The 6,894-nt window shown below is 37.0% G+C and overlaps 1 protein-coding gene across 4 annotated transcripts in view; it reads left to right on the top strand.

The window, feature by feature from the left end:
• Window positions 1–6,894, top strand: part of Celf2 (CUGBP Elav-like family member 2) — an 859,338-nt gene that overhangs the window by 427,602 nt on the left and 424,842 nt on the right. The window lies entirely within an intron of this gene.

The raw sequence follows: 6,894 nt of genomic DNA, 5'->3' as shown, positions 1-6,894 counted from the left end.
TTCTTCTTCTTCTTCCTCCTGTCCTCCTCCTACTTTTGCAAGGAGGCCTCTCACTGGCTTAAAGCTTGGCAGTTGTTCATTTGCAGCCCCCTTCTTGCCCAGGATCTGCCTGTCTTGGTCTCCCCAGTACTGGCATCGCAAGTACATGCCATCTTTGCTGGCTTTTAAAATATTTTATTATGTATGTATTTTTATATTATGTCCACTGGTGCTCTATCTGCATGTATATGTGTGGGAGGGTATAAGGTGGAACTGAAGTTACTGACAGTTGTGAGCTGCCATGTAGGTGCTGGGAAATGAACTCTGGTCCTTTGGAAGAACAGCCAGTGCTCTTAACTACAGAGCCATCTCTCCAACTCCAAATACTGACTTTTTAAATGGCTTATGGGAATCTACTTCAGGTTCCCATTTGTGTGTGGCAAGCAAGCACCTTGCCAACTGAGCCATCTCTTCACACCTATAATAATGTTTTTCCAGTTCTGTTTCTTCTATTAAAGAGTAATTAGTTTAGGTAGATGTATTCAAAATAAAACATGATGATATCCCAATTGTTCAATGGAGTTGAGGTATCAAATTATTTATAAGCTGAGTTTTAATTTAAATGATGCCTATACCAAGAAAATGTTTATTTTGGATAACAGAGTGAAACTATATATAAGCTTTACATCAACTCAAGCTATTATGTGCCATCAGCTGCTGGTTTTGAAAGAGAGGGAAAGGAGATTTCAATTCCCTGTTAACATAGCATGGAAAAATAAAGGGATTTAATAGAGCGTTATAGAGGCTTCTTAACTACTGTAGGAGAGATTCATGAGCCAGCTCTTATGCACAGTACCTACAACTCAGGAACATGAGGTGTCAGTCAATGAAACTTAAAATAATTAGGCATGTGAACCAGCTCCTATAATCTACTGGATTTCTGCATCAGTCAGTGGGAATTGGAGCTCAAGATTAACATTATGAAAGGTTATGAAAGAAAAAATGTTCTCTTGCGTTCAAATTTGGCACCTTAGTAATTTTCTCTTGCATCTTCTATAATGGTATGTAAATAATATTACCATAACCCTTGATCTGTAAATTCCCAGTATCCTCTTCTCTCAGATTCACTACTTGGATCTCAATAAAACACAAGTGCATTAGCCTTAGTAATTAGCTTCCATACACCAACTAGATGTTGTGTTGGTGTTTTAGGCATTTCTAAGGCTAGTGTGACACTCTCTAACTTCTAACTTCTAAGCTCTGGAGCAGCCTCTTCATCTCAAGAGGGAACTGACAACTACCCTTTAGTATGGGTGGCCATGCTGAAGAATGAAGATATTTACTATGTTAGATGTATCACTTGTATTTTTGACTTAATGGTATTTTCAGCTTATGTATTATTTATCAGAATGCAACTCTCCTCACAAGTCAAGAAGAATCCATATAAGCAGATAGAAACTCAAGTTCTTGAAGCACAGGGACAAAGCATTTCATTCATGTTTGAGACTCTCTACCAAGAAAATAGATTATTTGTCTAGAACTATCAGATCAATGTCACTCCATTGTAGTTTTATATGTAGAGTATTTGATACTCAAGTAGTGATGCTAGGGTAGTGATACTAGGAAACTGAGGTGTGAAGTAGACTGTGCCATTTCTCATCAACAATATTTCTGTCATGGTTGTGCCTGGTCAGGAAGCAACAAGGAAAAAGGATGGAAGCAACAGGAATTAAGATAAGCTCGGACGGCTCAAGTTGCTGCTTGTGGCTCTGGAGGGTTTAAGGTCAGGGCTTTAGTTCTCCATGGAAGCTTTGGTAGCTAACGCAAAGTCATATTTCTTATTGTCCTCAATACAAAATCTATTTACCTTGAGGCCAAGTAATGGATTAATACATTACTTTTCCAGTTCAGCTTCTTATTCAGTTAAGAGTTGATGGGCACACACCTCCTTCCTTGCTCATGATCCCTAGGAAACAACTGATTCCTCTACTCTCCTGGGACCTTCATCCAGGGTGGTTCTGGATGATGAGTTTCATTATTTGTTCACTAATTTAGCAAATGTAAGTTGAGTGCTACTAAGAACAAATCATGTGGGAGAAAATAGATAAAACACCAATTCTTCTCTCTGCTACTTTATCTAGCAGGAAAGTACAGGTAAGCCCGGTGCTAGGCACCCAGTGCTTTGTGTGTGAGAGAAGCAGAAAACCAATCAGCAATGTTTAGTATGAACTATGAACTTGACAACTAGAAGTTGAGCCACAGGCACCTTTGTGAGGGATCATCTAGATTGAAGTTAGCCTCTGAGATTATCTGTGAGGAATTGTCTTGATTAGATTCATTGATGAGAGAAGACATATCTTAATGTGGTGGATTCTGGACCACATAGAAGGAGAAAGCAAACTGGGCACTAACTACCATGGATAATTCATTGTCCAGCCACTGTAAATATATTATTTCTACCATCCATCACTCTTCCTATTCTGCTTGATGCTTCGTAATTGTAGCACCCGAAGAGTTTCATAGATTTGGCTGGGAAGTTGTTGAGCAAACCTTGAGTCTTTGTAAGCTGTCAAGAGGAGTTACCCTTGGGTGTTTGTCAGGAGAGAGCCTGCAAGACGAGGCATGGGACTCAGACAAACTTGAATTCTCTCTCTACCATCCCTTGACTATGATTATTTAGTATATCTGCCTCTATTTCTCATTTATAAATTTGGAAAACTTCTAGTATTCATTTTATAGAGCCAATCTTAGGAGATAGTCCATGTAGTACAGCTAACTGAGTATCTGGCACATAGCCCATGGATACATGGTGCCTGTTACTGCAGTTCTCCACGATAGCTTTAGTTGTTTTTAATAACACTTGATTAGTGTTAATATGTAGGAGGTAGCATTGCACTGCATTATAAGAAGCTGTCTAGCAAAATAATTCATCACCTGTGTTCTGGATCCAAATGCCACTCTCTATTCAAAATCCTGCCCAGTATTTTTTATATCTCTTTACTTCACACTGCCTTGATTTGGGAACAATTACAGAACAGAGTTTCTGAAGGATAAGTGGCAAAGTACATGTAGAATGTTTATACAGTGTTTATTTTATTATTATAAAGAAATTAACATAGAATATTGGGTGAAGTTTGAGATAGAATAATTGAATGCATGTAAACTGCTAATTCAGATTTCACTTTTCTAATCATGAATGTCATGATTAAAGCCAAGTTTGCTAAAGGCTGAGGGTATGGCTCAGGGGATAAAGAACTAGGTGCACAAGAAGAGGCCTGGAGTTTGAGTCACCAGAGTCCATGGAAAAGCCAAAGAGATATGATTGCTACTTAGGATCTCAGCATGGAGGAAGCAGAGGCAGGGTGCCTGGAGAAGGCCAACCAGTGCGCAAGCTCACACTTCAGTTAAGTCATGCAGCATCAATAAATAGAGTGGAAATAGAATAACCTTGGGTCTCCATATACCCACACGTACACATTCAGATATTCATACATACACACACACACTAAAATAATAAAACAACATATCTAAGCATTAAATTATGTAGTGTGTATGTGTGTATGTGTATATGTATGTACATCTGTAGCCATTTGACTGTGTTATGACATGTGAAAACAGTGATTGACCAAGGTCAGTACAGTATACAGACAGAACCTGAGTTACAATGATTCAACCTAAAATTCTCAGTCTTATGATGGCACAAGAGAGCCATCTACTCGGTAGAAACCATGCTTTAAATTTAGAAGTTTCTCTTTCCTGGGTTATCGGTATTGATTCTACTGTTCTGTGCTAATGTCCACAGTAGAATGGATTCACAGTAGAATAGATCCACAGTTCCCAATCAGCCATGCAACTGTGGGGCACAGCTGATATCCTAAGTGTTCTGTATCACCAATCTCCTTCAGCACACATAGTGAGTACCTTATATGAGACAGTCTGTACTTGATTATAACCCAGGCATTCTATTAGATGGTTTTGCCAAACCATCTGTTATAAGGGCTATGAGTACATTTAAGATAAAGCAGAGAAAAATATGGCATTTAATAGGTTAGGTGTATTTTCCATTGAGGATATTTTGGCTTATGATGAGCTTATGGAGACGCAGCCTGATGATGGGTCAAGGAGCACCTGGATATGCAAATATTTGTCATCAATCACAGACAGCTCTATCAAGAACATGGTTTTCATTAATTCTCCAAAGTGCCTAAATCAAAACATTTCATTCTTTGTAGATGTTTTTAAGAGTGTAGTGACGGAATTAAATTACACTTGTTTTATAATACGGTGTTCTGATGTGTAACACACTATTAAACAAAGGATCCTTACAAGGAAAACTTCAGAATATCACTAAGCTACTCACTGCCTGACCTATTTAGACTGATCGGATTCTTTTTGTTGTAGACTGCATAATTAAATTTTAAATGGAACATGATAAAGAAATTATACTGGTGATCTCCAGAGATTTCGAAACCCTATTTGGCTCTTTATAAGAGTCTAGCAAAGACATACTTTAAAATTTAATAAAGGCCTGCCCTAATTTTTTTCCCTCTTAGGTTTTTCCTATTTGTTTTATAATTCAGTGCTCTGTTACCTGATCCATAAGTGTTATCTGAAATAAATTTTGAAAATAAAAATTCTTAAAAGCACACTTATCCCAATTTGAGAATTCCATTATTTGAGGATGGGTGCTTTTGTGTAGCAATTGAACTCTTTTAAGATAAAACCTGCCATTTCCTGAGTTCTGTCACTGTAGAAAATTGGAGTTCTGTTTATGGAAGCATTCACATCTTCAGCATTTACAGAGCAAAGGGGTAGAAATGGTTTCTGTCTAAAATATAATTTTACAATTGGAATTTTTTTTTTGCTATGTAAAAGTTGCACATCTTGAGAGGATTAAAGACACACAGACACAGACACACATGAGGGGGGGAGGGAGAGAGAGCAAGCATGCTCAGGGAAATGAGCCTGTGGGGGAACATGCCTCTTAGCTTGGGGATCCTAAAAACTGTTGCAGCCCTCAAACAAATAATTATGCTTCATAGCTTTTTGTCACATAGTTTTCATCTGTGTTTAAAAAGATACTGTAAAGATAAAATGAAATGTTGAAGTAACACTTTATAAGACACACTCACATGAGGGAAAAGTTTTGTTCTAGTGATGGGTTTTACATTTTGCTATACCCTTGACTTTGACCCCCTCCCCACAAAAAGCCAGGAGAGTCTCCCTTCTGAGTTCCTTGCTTTTGATGCCATCATAAACTTTACCCCCATTGATATTTGATGTGGTTAAGTAAGCAAGAGCATATAAAGACCTGCAATACATTCTTTCTTGGCTGTAAATAGTTTTTAAGCCTTATAAACCCTTCTCAGATTATGTTTTGTAAATGTTTCCATTATGTATTTTCTTTTCACCTCTCTCTATTTGCAGCCTAAACTGTTTATATACTGTGTTGTGTCGTTTCTGATTTTCATTAAAGTCATAAAACACTATATAAAATCAAGACGATGGAGTGGCATAGCCAACAAAGAGAATACAGTCACTATCCAGCCCACCCATCCTTAACTTTGAGTTTGTCACTCAAAAGGGAGCAGTGCAAATTGAAAGAGGGTTGCTGAGCTGCATTAAAGATGCTAAAGAGAAACAAGAAGTGAAACATGGCTGCCCAATGAGTAAGTGGAACTCAACCTTCTGACAAACATAGCATGAGACCTCCTTCTACACTCAGACCCGCAGAACCCAAGCCAACATCCACAATACAGTGACAACCGGTGGCCCTTAGTTTATTATAGGATACTAAAACCTCCTACCCAAGGAAAAGAAAGATGTTCCCTGATTAGGCTTCTGTGCAGAGTTTTCCATTCAAAAACTAACGTAGTGAATGGATAATCAAGATGCTGATTGGCCTAATAAGTAGGGAAGCGTTAAGATGAAGGTGCTGATACTAGCAATGTCATGATTTCCTGTTATACCATGAGTACCCGTGTGAGCAAGGAAGTTATGTGATCTGGCTGCAGAGGATGCAAAGTAAAATGATCTTGTGTTTAAGAGTCAAAACATTAAACTAAAAACTGTTGAACTCTCTAGAGAGAGTGTAATGTGAGTTACAATGGCCAGATGCAAATAGAGGAGAGGGGAGTTGGTTAAAGGTCACAGAGTTAAATAAGAAAAGAATGACCTTGGGAACATCTATCTATTGTACAGCATGGTGACAATAGTCAATAACAATGCAATACATTTTAAAGTTTGCTAAGAGCGAAAATTTTAAATGATCTTATTATAAAATTTAGATATATAAGGTAATGATATGTAACTAGTTTATTTAATTATTCTTCAATGCATACATACATCAGAACATGTTGTGTGCTATAAATTATATGTCGATTAAAATAACTATAAGTAAATAGCAAGCAAGATATTCCAAAATTTAAAATTTTTAACTGTAGTAAGAAAAAGTGTGTTCTACCTTGATACAAAGTTTGTCATATTATACATTTAAAGAAGAGTGAAAATATCAGATGCCATATAAACTGACCAGATATTTAAGTGTAGAGGAGAGAAAACACTTACACATGATATCTGAAAAAAAAAAAATAAAAAGGACGAGTATCTTCTGAGACAAGAAGTAGAAGCAAGAGTTCAAAGAGCTAGGAATGTGGAGTGTTCTGAGATGGAGACCATAAGCTGCTTCCATCTAAATGGCTTATTGAAAGAATAATAAGTATCCAAGTAGAAAATCTGTCAAGGCTTTAGAATTGCTAAAGAACTCTGTGACTTGTTTTAGTGTTGTTGGTGGTGGTGGTGAGGTGTTTGTTGCTTGTTTGTTTGGAGTGGTTTTTGTTTTCTTTTCTTTCTTCTTTTCTTTTCTTTTCTTTTCTTTTTTTTTTTTTTTTTTTTTTTTTTTTTTTTTTTTTTTTT

Source organism: Mastomys coucha, unplaced genomic scaffold, assembly GCF_008632895.1.
Source record: "Mastomys coucha isolate ucsf_1 unplaced genomic scaffold, UCSF_Mcou_1 pScaffold7, whole genome shotgun sequence".
Lineage (NCBI taxonomy): Eukaryota > Metazoa > Chordata > Mammalia > Rodentia > Muridae > Mastomys > Mastomys coucha.
Note: the sequence above shows the minus strand (reverse complement) of the source record. Positions and strands in the feature narration are given on the sequence as shown.